This window comes from Vipera berus, assembly GCF_964194415.1.
Source record: "Vipera berus genome assembly, chromosome: 3".
NCBI lineage: Eukaryota > Metazoa > Chordata > Lepidosauria > Squamata > Viperidae > Vipera > Vipera berus.
The window spans coordinates 21655156-21672010 of record NC_138204.1 but is presented as its reverse complement, the minus strand read 5'-3'; positions in this window follow the sequence as shown (position 1 = coordinate 21672010).

The window sequence follows — 16855 nt, the reverse complement described above, 5'->3', positions numbered from 1 at the left end:
AGCTGCCTTCTTTTCCTTCGATTTGAGCCTTTTCCCCAGCATCAACATAGCAGAGTTTCCAATAAAGCTGCAACTTTAAAACAGGTGTGGCAGAAGATGGGAGGAGGAGACTTGTGTTTTGGAGCAAACAGCAAACTACCAAATGAAGCCAAATGAAAGAAGACATTTTCCCTTCAGAAGGATTGATTGGATGGTCCAAAACAGAGGGAAAGAAGTGCAGTATCACAACAAAACAAGGCACAACGTAAAAATGGTGTGGGAGCTTTACATGCTGGCCATTAACAGAAAAAGAAGAAATCTCAGAGAGAGGGGACTCAAGACAAAACAGTCTTAAGAACTGTTGATGCATACTAGCAGTAGTATAGAGTATATATATGTAATAGAGTAATAGCTAACAGTAATTGAATAGTAATAGTATTGAGTACAGTATAAGCATTGTCATAGTAATTGGGCAGTAATGGTATACAGATAGCAACACAATATAGGAAGCACTGGCGTATCAATTTCATATGTTTGCTTTTACAAAATAAGATCTGTCCTCAACCCTTATAGGGAGATATAATGAAACCACAGTTCAGGGTCCACTGCTTTTCTCTTAAATCTGGGTCAATCTAACTGGGCACAGATTAAAAAAGAACCCTTGACGTAGCCCAACTCCTCACTCAGTACAAAATGCATATTAAAATATCCCAGGCAAATGGTTGATGACATCCAGTGAAGACAAGACCACCCCTTTTCCTAATAATTCTTGCTTTCCATAATTTAAATCCATTATTCATGTACTATGGTTTGGAATAAGAAACAGCAGATCTTGATCATCTTCTATATGACATGTTTGTGTACTTGAAAGTGCTTCTATATACCGTCCTCATGGTAATCTTTTCTCAAGGTTAAATTTACGCCATTCCTTCTGTCCTTCTTATTGTATATTCACCTCACTTCTCTAATCCATCAAAGGCATTTTTATTTTTATTTTTTATTTTTTTTACTGTATTAGTTCTATCACCCATTTTTGGGTCATCAGCAAATTTGATTTTTTTAACATCATTTGTAATATGCTTTGTTTAGCTTTTGTTTACTATTGTATAGTGTGAATCTAGTAATTATTGTGATTGGCAAACCATATTTTATGACTAGGCTTGCTGACCCAGTTCTGTGGGGGTTTTAAATAGTATTTTAAAAAGTGTTGTGAAATGTAGATTATTTATTTATTATTTATTATTATTTGGATTTATATACCGCCCCTCTCCCAAGGGACTCGGGGCGGTGTACAGGGCAATTAAATTATGCATTATATTTTTAAAAATAAAGTATTCTGTACAATAAAAATTAAGTATTAGTAATGTCATTACATTTAGATAACAGACCATTGGAGATTTAAAAAGAAATATATATATCAGTATTAGTTACAATTTAAAACTTCAGTGTTAATGAACATAAAATTATTTAGCTTTTTTATCCAGAATTGAATGTAACATTTAAAAACACCTGCAGGTTGCATCAAAGTATTTGCTATATAATAAAGGTTTTGATCTTAAGCTCATTACTTAGTATTAAAGTCTCCACTGTATTGTTACTTAATATTGTTTGTGCATGTTGAAAAAAAGAAAAAGGAAGATAATTTTGACAATAATTAAATACAAAAAGATAAAGAGAAAAAGAAAAAAAAGAAAAAAAGACTACTAAATTGTTAATTTCCCCCTTTTTTGCTTCTGGTAATTTACAATATTTGTAAACAGTTGGAATGTTTATTTTTATTGTGCTGTGTGATGACACAGCTCTGTATTGTCCACCTGCTGCCCATTCACTTGCCAAGTCCCTGTGGACCCCATCCATGCCAGATTTCATAGCCTCTTGTGTTATAAAACACTGTAATCAAACAAAATGGAAGCTGCACCCTTTTTTTCCTTCCCTGTCTTTTACATACAATCATAGTCCTACGGGAGAAGGGCGGTATATAAGTCTAATAAAATAAATAAAAATAAATAAATAAATAGACCCTTTGCCTAATCCCTTCAGGTCCAAATTGACCTGCTTGCCCCAGACAAAGCCCCCTGCAAACCCATCTAAGCCAAAGAATAGACGCCTCCTCACCAGCCCAGCCTGTGCTCTGCCTTGACAACGAAATTGCAACACAGGGTAACCCCAACCTTCCATCATCTATCATAGCGTTTCTCAACCTTGACAGCTTGAAGAATACTGGGAGTTGAAGTCCACACATCTTCAAGCTGCCAAGATTGAGAAATGCTGATCTATCACAGTGTTTCTCAACCTTGAGAACTGTAAGATGCGTGGACTTCTACTCCCAGAATTCCCCACCCAGCTAGTCAATTCCACAGTTGAAGTCCACGCATCTTTAAGTTCTCAAGGTTGAGAAATGCTGCTCTTGTCAACGGATGGCCTCCTCTCCAACTCCTTTAACAATGGACTTCCTCAGTTCTGCTACCCTCCTAAATGCCCATTTGCCTGACAATAGAAGTCACCATAGGTACAAGGATATGGAGAGCTTCTCCAAACTGGTCAGCACATTGTATCTCTCTCGGATTTCCCACAATGTAGCCTTTAAATTCCATACAGGTAGTCCTTGCTTAATGACTATTCAAAGTTACAATGGTGCTGAGCAAATAAGTATTTTCAATCGGTCCTCGGATTTATAGCCATTGTAGCATCCAGCAGTCACTTTGGGTGCTAGGCAGACCACCCACGTTTACAACTACAACGTGAGCTTCAATTCTCCCCACCCACCTTTCTCCCTTCTCTGCCCTTTGGTGGCCCTGCACTCTGCTGCTCCCTGCTGCTCGGAGCCAATATTGGGAAAGTTTTGCATAGCCAGCAGGTGCCTCTTAAAGGGCCAGTCATGCATGCCTCAGCAGTGGGAGAAAAAAAAATGGCAAAGGTCAGCTGGGGTGAAAGGGAGGATGCAGGGGTAAGCAGAGTGCAGGCGGTGGTGGTGCAAGGTGGCCAAAAGGGTAGAGATGGGGGGAGTAGAGAAGGGGGGGACTTGAAATGGAGGTGAGCATGGCAGAAGCAGGAGAAATGTCACTAAGCATGCTGTCCCATGGTATTTTGCCTCATGGCGCTTTGCATAGTGATGCATATGTATTCTGTTCCTAATTAGGGTTGTTAAATGAGGATTATCTGTATATATCTGCTTTTTGGAAAGCAGATTGCATATTTTCATTTCATTTTCATTTTATTATATTTGTATACCGCCCTTCTCCCAAAGGACTCAGGGCGGTGAACAGGGCACATATAAAATACAAAATACAAAAATTAAAAAGAATTAAATAGTAGCCCAGTTAAAACAATATCAATATAAAAAACCCCATTAAAACCCTAACATATCCCCCATCAGGCCAGGCCAGCTTGTTCAAATAGATGGGTCTTCAGACAGCGTCGGAAGGAGCGAAGGTCCGGTGCCATCCGGAGCTCCACCGGCAGCTGATTCCATAAAGCCGGAGCGCCCACAGAGAAGGCCCTCCCCCTGGATTGTTGTATTGTATTGTTGTACTATGTGATGGGAATGAGATTGCAGAGTTCTAGAAGGGCTTTAATGAAGGAGATGAAAGGTTGTTGTGTTTGTTTTGTTTTTTTACAAAATCTCCTGAAAAGAGAAAACTGGTACAGTATCACAGTGAGGGTTGATGTAACAGCATCCTTCCTCTTAAAGAATAGTTCCTTTGGGGGACTTCTTTTTTTAAAAGACATTACTTTGATGTATATATACTGTAGAGAAAGATAAAGGAGAGCAGTGTTAAGAGCATTGTGATAGATAGCAGCAGCAAGGAACATATGGCTCTTCGGATGTCAGATTATAATACCCAGCCACCCCAAGCCACAGAAGTGATGGTGAAAGATACTAGGAGTTGTGGCTCACCAACATTAGAAGACCAGAGATTCCCACATTCTTGCAATCCACAATTCTGCTGCATTTGTATATCGTAACTATGGGCTGACAAACTCCTTCCTCAAGGCAGCCATTAATCAGTCAAACCTCCTTACTTATTGTTCTAACATCATTACCTAAGGGAACTTTCTTGATTTAGTTGTAAAATACTTGCTTTGCATGAAGAACGTCTCAACTTCTGCCTTTGGGCTGGGGTTGCTGAACTTAAGAACTTCTACATGAAAAACACCATATTCCATCACAGAGCTCTGGTTTCCTTTTGTCGATCAGACAATCATATTCTGACAAGGCCTTAATAACTTTTTTTAAAAAAATCACCATTGATATTTTGCACAAAAGGTGCGCAAGAAAGTGAAGATACTATGTTGGAGGATGCAAAAACGTCTTAATGGGCGCTGTACTATAAATTATATTTCAAGAGCAAATTTAATGAATCCTCTGAATGCGAATGCAACACTGTGGTGAGATGCCGAGCACAGAGGGTATGCACTCACGTCTCTAAGTAGAGCTGGATTTTTACTCTCCAGTTTTCATAACCTTTGCTGCCTCATTTTCTTTTTGCTATGCTAATAAAGTCCGTGTAGTTTTCAAAGACTGATGCAAAGGAGCAAAAGGTAATAAATGCAAGCTGTAATTCTAATTCTGAATAAATATTTAATGATTCTAATACTATGTTATGGACAAGTCAGCCAGAATAACCTGGAAACATGTGCAGAGTGGGAAGAGCTGTGCTGCAAAGGGGTTTGGGGGTAATTGGATACATTAAGCCTTCAGACCACAAGTCCCTGAACAGCTATAAGTATTTGTTGCACTGCCGGCTCATTCATGCTGAAAGATCTCTGATAGATGTTGCTCCATGTCAGACCGCCAACCTTAGCTTTCATTAAGAACCGCTGGCTTATCAGGAAAGTTGGACTTCACATTAGGTAATCTTCTTCTGAATCTAATGTTTTTATATAATGATTAATCTAAGGAAAACTGAACATTTTGTGATGGGAATGTTTGCTTGAGAAATTTGAATTAACTGACTGAACTCATTTATTCATGAACAGAACAGAACAGAATAGAATAGAATATTGTTGGAAGGGACCTTGGAGGTCTTCTAGTCTGGCAGGAAATCCTATACCATATCAGACAAATATGGTTATCCAGTCTCTTCTTAAAAACTTCCAGTGTTGTGAGCATTCATAACTTCTGGAGGCAGGTTGTTCTACTGATTAACTGTTCTAACTATCAGGAAATGTCTATTTAGTACTAGGTTGCTCATGTGTAATCTTATACAAAGAACACCCCTCCACACACACACCCTATAATTTAAAAAAATATTTACCGGTAGGTATTCTCATGATGACCAAATGTAAACCTATCCAAAAGAAAGTTTGCAATAAAAGACAAGGCCAAACTTCGTAAAATTGACATCATTTATTTATGCTTGTGCTTTTATTTGAAGTATAACATTTTCCTCCCCTGCAGAGACAGTTATTGTAAAGTATTAATATTGATTTCAGGAAATAACGTATGATAGCATCGTTTAAAAGATTTCTCAGAGTAATGTCCGCAATGTGTTCAAAAGCTACTTTATCCTAGTAATGGTCATCTTCTAGGACCTAAACATTAAGGTTTGCACTATGGGTGTCCAATCTTGGCAACTTTAAGATTTGTGGCCTTCAACTTCTAGAATTCCCCAGCCAATCGTGGGAATTCTGGGAACTGAAGTCCACAAGTCTTAAAGTTGCCAAGGTTGGACACCCCTGGTCTATGCAAATAGCCTTATCATCAGACTGTAGTCAACCCATTTACATGAATGCATGGCTTTCAACGGGGATGTGCAATTCAGGGACTAAATCCCAACTCCAAAGAAACTTGCCACATAACACATAAAGAAAATCACTTCATACTGTAACAGGGTTGCTAAATAAAGAGGGGGAAAACTTAAAAGATGGAGGAGGTTTTTGAAAATATTTGTCCTGGGTAAGGAAGGGATGTCCTGCATTGGCACTTTCTGAAATGAACGCTAAGAACTTCTGTACCAGAGACAAATTCCTTGTGTGTCTTAATCACACTTGGCCAAGTAAAGTATTCAATTCAACTTCTGAAATGGGATTCAATTTCAGGTAAAAACAGGACTGCATCATGGCTGTTCTGGTAGCTCCGTTTAAAAATGTAATTGCTAAAATTAAAAAGCAAATGTGCTTTTCCCCTTTGGTCCGCAAACCCCTGGTGGGGGCATGATGTCGTCACAGGGGGTCCATGAAGGTTTGAAGAAATGTTTTGATTTAAATCTTGAGTTAAGTCTTGGGGGTCCATGGCCACAAAAGGTATTTAAAGGTGAAGAAAAGATTGATAACCACTGGGCTTCTGCCTTCACCATCTTAGGTCCTATCTATTATGCCAAGCCTAACTATTCAGTATGGTCTTCTTGCTTTCAAAATTATCTGAACACCCTGCTTTAAGATGTATAAGGTTTTGTCTAAAGCCCTGAATTTAACACCAGATTCCGAAAGATTACTAATTATAGGGTCATGAACAATATTTAGTATACTGTATGTGGTGTAATGGTTAGAGCAGGGGTTTCAAACTGCCGGCCCACGGGCCGGACATGTCATCAGGAAACCACGTCCACTCCATTGCTGGCAATGGCGAAAAAGCTCCAGTATGTTGCACGATGTCACATGACATTGCAAGTTTGACATCTCTGGGTTAGAGCAATAGACGGAATGGATTATGTGTTGTGGGGGTGGGATTTTGACCACTTTTTCTCAGACCTGCCTTATAGAAAAGTTGTGAATATAAAATCCATGTTTTCTACCTTATGCTTTCTGGAAAACAAACATGCCTATTTGTATAATAGCAATAAACTGAATTGGACTGAGAATGCTGGTAAGCATAAATATGTATTAAATGTGTATAGGCATGAATCTGATTCTAAAGCCTTCAGGCATTACACATTCTCTTTATGGAGGGGAGCTTTACAGAACATCCCTTCATTTCCATAAGAGCTCTCCTCGAACCCTTGAGATTTGATGAAATAATGAAGAGATATAAAAAGTTGGAAATGTGACTATAGAAAAATGAAATATGAGTTTTGTTTTGTTTTTAATCCCATTTATATCCCACCCTTCTCCGAAGACGCAGGGAGGCTTACAATCTAAACACAAATCATTCTGGGTCCTCATTTTACCTACCTCGGAAGGATGGAAGGCTGAGTCAACCTTGAGCCTGGTGGGACGCGAACCTGCAATAATTGCAGGCAGCTGGTGTTACTTAAGGAGGCATCAGCCCACTGCTCCACCAAGGCTCTTCAAATATTCCGCAAGCAATATTTATTTTGGGAAATGTATATCTGTCCTTTCTACAAAACATCCAATAATATATGGTCATAAGAAAATAAAACCAGTTAATCCAACTGAAGAAACAATTTAAACAAAACTAAAGAGCAACAGCAGCATAATGAGCAATTTTATAAGAGTATCCTATGAGATTTCATGGGAATGGCTTCCTTTAACAGGTTGTTTTAAATCAGCATTTTTCAAATTTGGTTAACTTTAAGATGCATGGACTTCAACTCTCAGCATAGCATCTTTAAAGTCTATACATCTTAAAGATGTCAAGTTTGAAAAACACTGATCTAGCTCAACTTTGACCAGGACACCTCACTGATTTTTCAATTGGTGTTCTGTTGTTGTTTTCCCCCTAAAGCTTTTATTTAATTCTAATACTGAGATTATTTATTTGTTCCGTTAAATATGTGTGTTAAATTCTTACTTAAAACAAATACTTTTACAATAGTGTTTGCTTATTTTTGTTTTATAACAGCATCTACAAATATTTCCAGAGGGAAATTAAACAGCAAAACTATGCAGAATCTTACAATTTTTAAAAACTAATACATTTATTACAGCATACTTTTTTGTGAACTGAAGTCTCCAAAGACTGCTTGCTTCTGTTTGATGCTGTAAAACGAAAGTCTAGCTTTAAGGAAAAATGTAATAATAATAACACTTGGAAAGTGGGGTTTTTTGCTGTTTGGTTTGATTTCCCCATAGAAGTCATTTTTGTAGCTTTTTTCCTGGAATCAAATATATACTTGGTAGTTATTAGGCATTAAATGTGTAGCACTGTGCCTGAAAAAGAAGCTGCTGTACTCTATATTAGGGGTTCCCAATCCCTGGACCATGGACTGATACTGATCCGTGGCCTGTTGGGAAGTGGGCCACAAAAGTGGCAGGTGAGTGAAGCTTCTTCTGTCCATGCGCAGGATCTAGATTGTGCATGAAACCATCCCCCCTCCAGTCTGTGAAAAGTTTTATTCCGTGAAACTGTGGTGCCATAAAAGTTGGGGACCACTGCTCTAGATAATCTGTTGAAGATCCTACAAACCAGTGTTTTTCAAACTTGGCAGTTTTAAGGTACGTGGATTTCAGCTCCCAGAATTCCTCAGCCAGCATTAGAATTGAAGCCAACATATCATAAAATTGCCAAGTTTGAAAAATACCGCTGTAAATTTTGAGTGGATGGATTCAACCTGATGGTTGTGTGGGCTACATACAAATTATTATGTATACTAAGTGGGTAGTAAGTTTAATTGGACACAAGGACTAGAGTCTTACTTTTCATGAAGTCATAACAGTTTCAAGGTAGATGAATTTAGCTACCATGATTTGTAAACCATGGTCTGGGATTTGGAGTTAGGTGTGAATTTTTGTGTATGTGTATACCTAGCAATCCCCTTCATGGATTACTGACTTGTCGTGGCGAAGGGGCTTGCATAATTCAATGAAGCTATGAGCTATGCCGTGAAGGGCCACCCAAGACGGAAAGGTCATAGCAGAGAGTTCTGACAAAACACGATCCACTGGAGAAGGAAATGGCAACCCACTCCAGTATCTTTGCCATGAAAACCCTATGGACAGTACCAAAAGGCAAAATGATATGACACTGGAAGATGATCCCCTCAGGTCAGAAGGCATCCAATATGCTACTGGGGAAGAGCAGAGGGCTAGTACTAGTAGCGCCAGAAAGAATGAAGCGACTGGGCCAAAGCCAAAAGGAAGCTCAGCTGTGGATGTGTCTCGTGGTGAAAGGAAAGTCTGATGCTGTAAAGATTTTTTCTCCATAGGAACCTGGAATGTAAGATCCATGAATCAAGGCAAGCTGGACGTGGTCAAACAAGAGATGACAAGACTGAACATCGACATCTTAGGTATCAGCGAACTAAAATGGACAGAAATGGGTGAATTTAATTCAGATGACCATCAGGTATACTACTGCGGGCAAGAATCCCTCAGAAGAAATGGAGTAGCCTTCATAGTCAATAAAAGAGTAGGAAAAGCAATACTGGGATACAATCCTCAAAATGACAGAATGATCTCAGTTCGAATCCAAGGCAAACTATTCAATATCACAGTAGTCCAAGTCTATGCCCCAACCACCAATGCTGAAGAGGATGAAATTGACCGGTTCTATGAAACCCTACAGCACCTTATAGAACTAACACCAAAAATGATGTCCTTTATCATCATGGGGGATTGGAATGCTAAAGTAGGAAGCCAAAAGATAATTGGAATAACAGGCAAGTTTGGCCTTGGAGTACAAAATGAAGCAGGGCATAGGCTGATAGAATTTTGTCAAGAGAATATGATGGTCATAGCAAACACTCTTTTCCAACAACCCAAGAGACGGCTCTACACATGGACATCACCAGACGGTCAACAAAGAAATCAGATTGACTATATGCTCTGCAGCCAAAGATGGAGAAGCTCTATACAGACAGTAAAATCAAGACCAGGAGCTGACTGTGGCTCAGACCATGAGCTTCTCATTGCAAAGTTTAGTCTTAAACTGAAGAAAGTAGGGAAAAGCACTAGGCCACTCAGGTATGAATTAAATCATATCCCTGTTGAATATACACTAGAGGTGACAAATAGATTTAAGGAATTAGATCTGATAGACAGAGTGCCTGAAGAACTATGGACACAGGTTCGCAACATTGTACAACAGGTAGCAACCAAAACCATCCCAAAGAAAAAGAAATGCAAGAAAGCAAAATGGCTATCTGAAGAAGCTTTGCAAATAGCTGAGGAAAGGAGGGAAGGGAAAGGCAAGGGAGAAAAAGAAAGATATGCCCACTTGAATGCAGAATTCCAGAGAATAGCTAGAAGAGATAAGAATGCTTTTCTTAAATGAACAGTGCAAAGAAATAGAAGAAAACAATAGAATAGGGAGGACCAGAGATCTTTTCAAGAAAATTGGAGAGATGAAGGGAACGTTTCATGCAAAAATGGGCATGATAAAGGACCAAAATGGCAGGGACCTAACAGAGGCAGAAGAAATTAAGAAGAGGTGGCAAAATTACACAGAACAACTATACAAGAATGAGCTTAACGTCCCTGATAATCACAATGAGGTGGTCACTGACCTCGAGCCAGACATCCTAGAATGTGAAGTGAAGTGGGCCTTAGAAAAGCTGAGCAACAACAAAGTGGAGTGGAGGTGACAGTATTCCAGCTGAGCTATTCAAAATCTTAAAAGATGATGCAGTAAAAGTGCTACACTCAATTTGCCAGCAAATTTGGAAAAGTCAACATTGGCCACAGGATTGGAAAAGATCAGTTTACATTCCAATTCCAAAGAAAGGCAGTGCCAAAGAATGTTCAAACTATCGCACCATTGCACTCATTTCACATGCTAGTAAAGTTATGCTTAAAATCCTACAAGCTAGACTCCAGCAGTATGTGGATCGAGAACTACCAGAAGTACAGGCAGGATTTCGAAGAGGCAGAGGAACTAGAGATCAAATTGCCAACACACGCTGGATCATGGTGAAAGCTAGAGAGTTCCAGAAAAACATTTACTTCTGCTTCATTGACTATGCTAAAGCCTTTGATTGTGTGGATCATAACAAACTGTGGCAAGTTCTTAAAGAGATGGGAGTACCAGACCATCTTATTTGTCTCTTGAGAAACCTATATGTGGGCCAAGAAGCAACAGTGAGAACTGGACACAGAACTACTGATTGGTTCAAAATTGGGAAAGGAGTCCGGCAAGGCTGTATACTGTCACCCTGCCTATTTAACTTATATGCAGAGCACATCATGAGACAGGCAGGGCTAGATGAATCAAAAGTTGGAATTAAGATTGCCGGAAGAAATATCAACAACCTAAGATATGCAGATGATACCACTCTAATGGCAGAAAGTGAAGAAGAACTAAAGAGCCTTTTGTTGCAGGTGAAGAAGGAGAGTGCAAAACGTGGGTTGAAACTTAACATTAAGAAAACCAAGATCATGGCATCCGGCCCTCTCAATTCCTGGGAAATAGATGGGGAAGAAATGGAGGTAGTGACAGATTTTATTTTCCTGGGCTCCAAGATCACTGCAGATGGGGACTGTAGCCAAGAAATTAAAAGATGCTTGCTCCTCGGGAGGAAAGCCATGGCAAATCTAAACAGCACACTAAAAAGCAGAGACATCACCCTGTCAACAAAAGTGCGTATAGTCAAGGCTATGGTCTTCCCAGTTGCAATGTATGGCAGTGAAAGCTGGACCATAAAAAAGGCTGAGCGCCAAAGAATTGAGGCCTTTGAACTATGGTGCTGGAGAAGACTCCTGCGAGTCCCTTGGACTGCAAGGCAATCAAACCGGTCAGTCCTAGAGATCAACCCTGACTGCTCTTTAGAAGGCCAGATCCTGAAGCTAAAACTCAAAATACTTTGGCCACCTAATGAGAAGGAAGGACTCACTGGAGAAGAGCCTAATGCTAGGAAAGGTTGAGGGCAAGAGAAGGGGACGACAGAGAATGAGGTGGCTGGATGGAGTCACTGAAGCAGTAGGCGTGAGCTTAAATGGACTCCAGAAGATGGTAAAGGACAGGAAAGCCTGGAGGAACGTTGTGTATAGGGTCACGATGGGTCGGACACGACTTCACAGCTAACAACATACCTAGCAACTCTATTGACAAATTCATGCTGTTTTCTTGGTAACATTTTTTGGAAATGCCATTGCCTTCTTCCTAGGTCTGAAGGAAAGGGACTGGCCCAAGGTCACCCTGTTGGCTTGGTGCCTAAGGCAGGGCTACAACCTACGTTTCTAGCCCACATCTTTAACCAAACAGACACCAAAGTGGCTGTCATGTGTGAACTAGGTTGCTCTGTTGTTCAGTAAGCCATATTCTAACCCTAGTATAGCATGAAATACAGTCCAGTTTCTCTTATAGTCTTATAGTTAGAAAGTCTTACTTAAACGTATAGTGCTGCATAATTGTAGTGATGCAGATGAAGTGTGTTTGCTAATAAGTAGAGATAAATTGTAATCCTAAAGTTAAAGCTAAAGATTAAAGCACATGCCCATGTATTTTTCTTGGCAGCAAAATGAGAATATTTTCCTTTTGTCTTTTTCCAGGATATTTTTTCACCTTCCTTTCATCCTTTAACTATAACCCTGTGATTTTCTGGTAATCTTACTTCTAAGTACTGTTAGGTATACTGCTTAGCTTTTCAAGATCAGGCAAGATCATTGAGTGCTGCCCCTGGCTTTGGACCTCATCAAGGCTAGGCTTTGTTAATTTTTCTGCTATTGTAGAGGGCATAAAGAATGGGCTTGAGGGACTGAAAGAATATATTGTTACTATATTTTACAATAAAAATAATATGGGCCTATATGTCTTTGAAGAGGGAGTCAAGCTATTCTCCAAAGCACCTGAAGGCAGGACAAGAAGCAACAGATGGAAACTAGTCAAGGAGAGAAGCAACCTAGAACTAAGGAGAAACTTCCTGACAAAACAATTAACCAGTGGAACAACCTGCCTCCAGAAGTGGTGAATGCTCCAACACTGGAAGTTTTTAAGAAGAGACTGGACAGCCATTTGTCTGAAATGGTATAGGGTTTCCTGCCTGAGCAGGAGGTTGGACTAGATGACCTTCAAGGTCCCTTCCTCCAACACCACCAACACCACCACCACCATTATTATTATTATTATTATTATTATTATTATTATTATTATTATTATTATTATTATTATTATTATTATTATTATTATTATTATTATTATTATTTCCTGATCTGGTCTACTTTGAAAGCTGGTAACTAGGTAAATCAATCAAAGTCAACATATGTTGTTGCAATGAAATAGTGCCATTTGGCCTACTCTAATACCATTTTGCAGTCTTCATGAGATATTTCAGGGTGCTCTGGTTACTTGTTTCCAGCATTTCTTTTCTACATTTCTTTGTCTGGAATATTTGGGAGCTGGGATGAAATCAGCAAGAGTTCTGCCATTTTCCAACTCTAAGGCAAGTGATAGGAAATATGGTAAATTAGCCTACAGGTCTTCTCTATGGCTTGTAAACCTGTCCAAAAATAGTCCAGCCAATAGGTCAGGAGCTTGAGGATAGCTCACTCCACACTCCAAACCCCTACTTTGTGGTCCTCGGGTTCAGTTGGGCTTGTTGCTTACATACCTGGCGCCCAGCTGTGTGGCAACAGCCCTGCCTGAGCTGCTCGACACCCTCTCAGGGTTGGCGGTGGAGTTCCCCAGGCTTATAGTCCTGGGTGACTTCAACCTGCCGTCACTGGGAGGGTCGTCGGAGTTAGCTTGGGAGTTCATGGCTTCCATGACAGCCATGGGCCTGACCCAGGTTGAGGGCCCGACTCATGAGGGGGATCATACTCTCGACCTGGTGTTCCTGTCTGGACAGTGGTTGGATGATCTGGGAGGGGGTTCCCCGTCCATCACCCCTCTGTCATGGTCAGATCACCACCTCCTGAGGCTGGTTTTCCGTCATGCCACCCCCCGCCGCTGGGCGGCGGAACCGACCAGGTGGTTCCGCCCCAGGCGCCTAATGGACCCGGATCGGTTCCAGAGGGCGCTTGGGCCTATACCTATCACCCTTACCCACAGCCCAGTCGATGCTCTGGTGGAGGCCTGGGAAACGGCTGCCACCAGGGCACTTGACTGCGTTGTACCCATGCGACCTCTGACCCGGCGCAGATCCCGTTGGGCCCCATGGTTCTCTGTGGAGCTCCGGGAGATGAAGCGTCGGAGACGAGGTCTAGAGAGCGGTTGGAGGTCCAGCCGATCCGAATCCGACCGATTGCAGTTAAGAACCTTTATAAGGTCTTATCTTGCGGCGATAAGGATGGCGAAGTCTAACTACTTTGCCGCCCTTATCGCGTCCGCAGATAATCGCCCAGCCGCCCTGTTTAGGGTGACTCGCTCCCTCCTTAACCAGGAGGTGAGAGAGGATCCCTTGCAGGGACGAGCCGAGGAGTTTAGTCATCATCTGGCGGACAAAATCGCTCGGATCCGGACCGGCCTGGACTCTGACTGGGCAGAGTCTGATGTGGAGGAATCAGGCGGTCTTGAGCACGTTATCTGGACTGAGTTCGACCCTGTTTCCCCTGATGATGTGGACAGGATCATGGGGAGACTGAGCACCACCACCTGTTTGTTGGATCCGTGCCCCTCCTGGCTAGCTTATGCGGCTCGGGAGGGAACACGAGGCTGGTTCTATGCAGTAATAACTGCTTCTTTGAAGGAGGGTGTCTTCCCTGCCGCCTTGAAGGAGGCGGTGGTGAGACCCCTTCTCAAGAAGCCTGCTTTGGACCCGGCTGCTTTAAACAACTATCGTCCAGTCTCCAACCTTCGCTTTCTGGCGAAGGTTGTTGAGAGTGTGGTGGCGCATGAGCTCCCTCTGTTCCTGGAGGAAACTGATTATCTGGACCCATACCAATCGGGCTTCAGGCCCGGACACAGCACGGAGACGGCATTGGTCGCGCTGGTGAATGATCTCTGGAGGGCAAGGGACAGGGGTTGCTCCTCTGTCCTGGTCCTATTAGATCTCTCAGCGGCTTTCGATACCATCGACCATGGTATCCTGCTGCGGCGTCTCAGGGGGTTGGGAGTGGGAGGCACCGTTCTACGGTGGTTCTCCTCCTACCTTCGGGGCCGCTCGCAGTCGTTGTTGACGGGAGGGCAGAGATCCGCCCCGAGGCCTCTCATTTGTGGAGTTCCTCAGGGGTCGGTTCTCGCCTCTCCTGTTCAACATCTATATGAAGCCGCTGGGCGAGATCATTCGTGGTTTTGGGGTGGGGTATCATCAGTACGCTGATGATACCCAACTTTTTCTTTCCACCCCGAACCAACCCAGTGATGCCCTCTCCGTGATGTCCCGGTGCCTGGAGGCGGTTCAGGTCTGGATGGGGAGAAACAGGCTTTGTCTCAATCCCGCCAAGACTGAGTGGCTGTGCATATCGGCATCTCGGGTTAACCAAGTTATTCCACCTCTAACGATGGGGGGTGAGGTGTTACCCCCCGTTGATAGGGCTCACAACTTGGGCGTCCTCCTGGATTCACGGCTCAATTTTGAAGATCACATAGGAGCCGTGACCAGGGGGGCTTTTGCACAGGTTCGCCTGGTGCGCCAGTTGCGTCCCTATCTGGACCGAGACGCCCTACGCACAGTTACTCATGCGCTTTGACCTCCTGTTTGGACTACTGTAACGCTCTCTACATGGGGCTGCCCTTGAAGACCACTCGGAGGCTTCAACTGGTGCAGAATGCGGCCGCGCGAGTTGTAATGGGGGTTTCCCGATACTCCCATGTAACACCTCTACTCCGCGAGCTGCATTGGCTTCCGGTTGCCCTCCGGGTGAAATTCAAGGTGCTGGTTATTACCTATAAAGCCCTACATGGCCTGGGTCCGGGGTATTTGAGGGAACACCTGCTGCCGGCTTCAAACGCCCTTCGCCCAGTGCGCTCCCACAGGGAGGGTCTGCTCAGGGTTCCGCCGGTAAGAGATTGCCGGCGGGTGACACCCAGGGATAGGGCCTTCTCAGTGGGAGCGCCTGCCCTCTGGAACCAGCTGCCGGTGGAGCTGAGGACTGCCCCCGACCTCCGATCATTCCGCCGGGGCCTGAAGACCTGGCTCTTTGAGCTCTCGGGCCCAGGCTGAGGAGAAAATTATTTTAATTGGGGTTTTTAATAGTACAGGATTGATTTAATATTTTTTAACTTGGTTTTTAACTTTTGTATGTTTGATTTTTAACTCCCTGTAAACCGCCCTGAGTCCTCAGGGAAAGGGCGGTATATAAATGCAATAAAATAAATAAATAAAATAAAAAATAAATACTTTAACCCCACTAACATTCAGCTGGACCACTGTTGGTCCAGTAGATTTCTGTTCTGAAATACCCCATGTAACAGATTACTGGTGTGAAGCACCTCCACAATTTCATTTTGACAACTTGAAAGGGTGCTAAAGCCACTATCTGAGCCGCTGACACTTATTCTCCCAACCTGCCCTGCCACACTTTAAGGAAAGCAATTGGTGGTGGTTTGTTCTGATAGCAGTTGACACTGGATGAAAAGGAAACAAAACTTCTGAAGTGGCAGAAGTAAGAGGGAACAAGATGGAAAGAAAATGGATGTCTCTAGTCCCACAGAGAAATCATACCATGGGCTGGACAGCTGACAGTAGATGTCTTAAAGATCTTCTGCTGTCAATAACGGGCATCAAAGGAGGCATCCTCCATGCCAATTCCCCCCACAGCTTCTTGTGTGGACAGACACCCCAGTTCTCCTTTGTCAAGGCAGAATAAATTTATTTATTTTATTTATTTATTTGTTTTATATACCGCCCTTCTCCCGGAGGACTCAGGGCGGTGTACAGAGCAATAAAGTAAGAATACAATAAAGCAATAAAGTGAGAAAATTTTAAAACCCAAATCCATCAGGCCAGGCCGGCTTGTTGTAATAGATAAGTTTTTAGATCACGCCGGAAGGAGCGAAGGTCGGGGGCCATCCGGATTTCAGCTGCTAAGCGGTTCCAAAGGATTGGCGCACCCACCGAGAATGCTCTCCCCCTGGGGGTCACCAGCCGACATTCTCTGACCGGTGGTACCCTGAGGCCCTCTCTGTGGGAGCGCACAGGACGGAGGGATGTTGACGCTG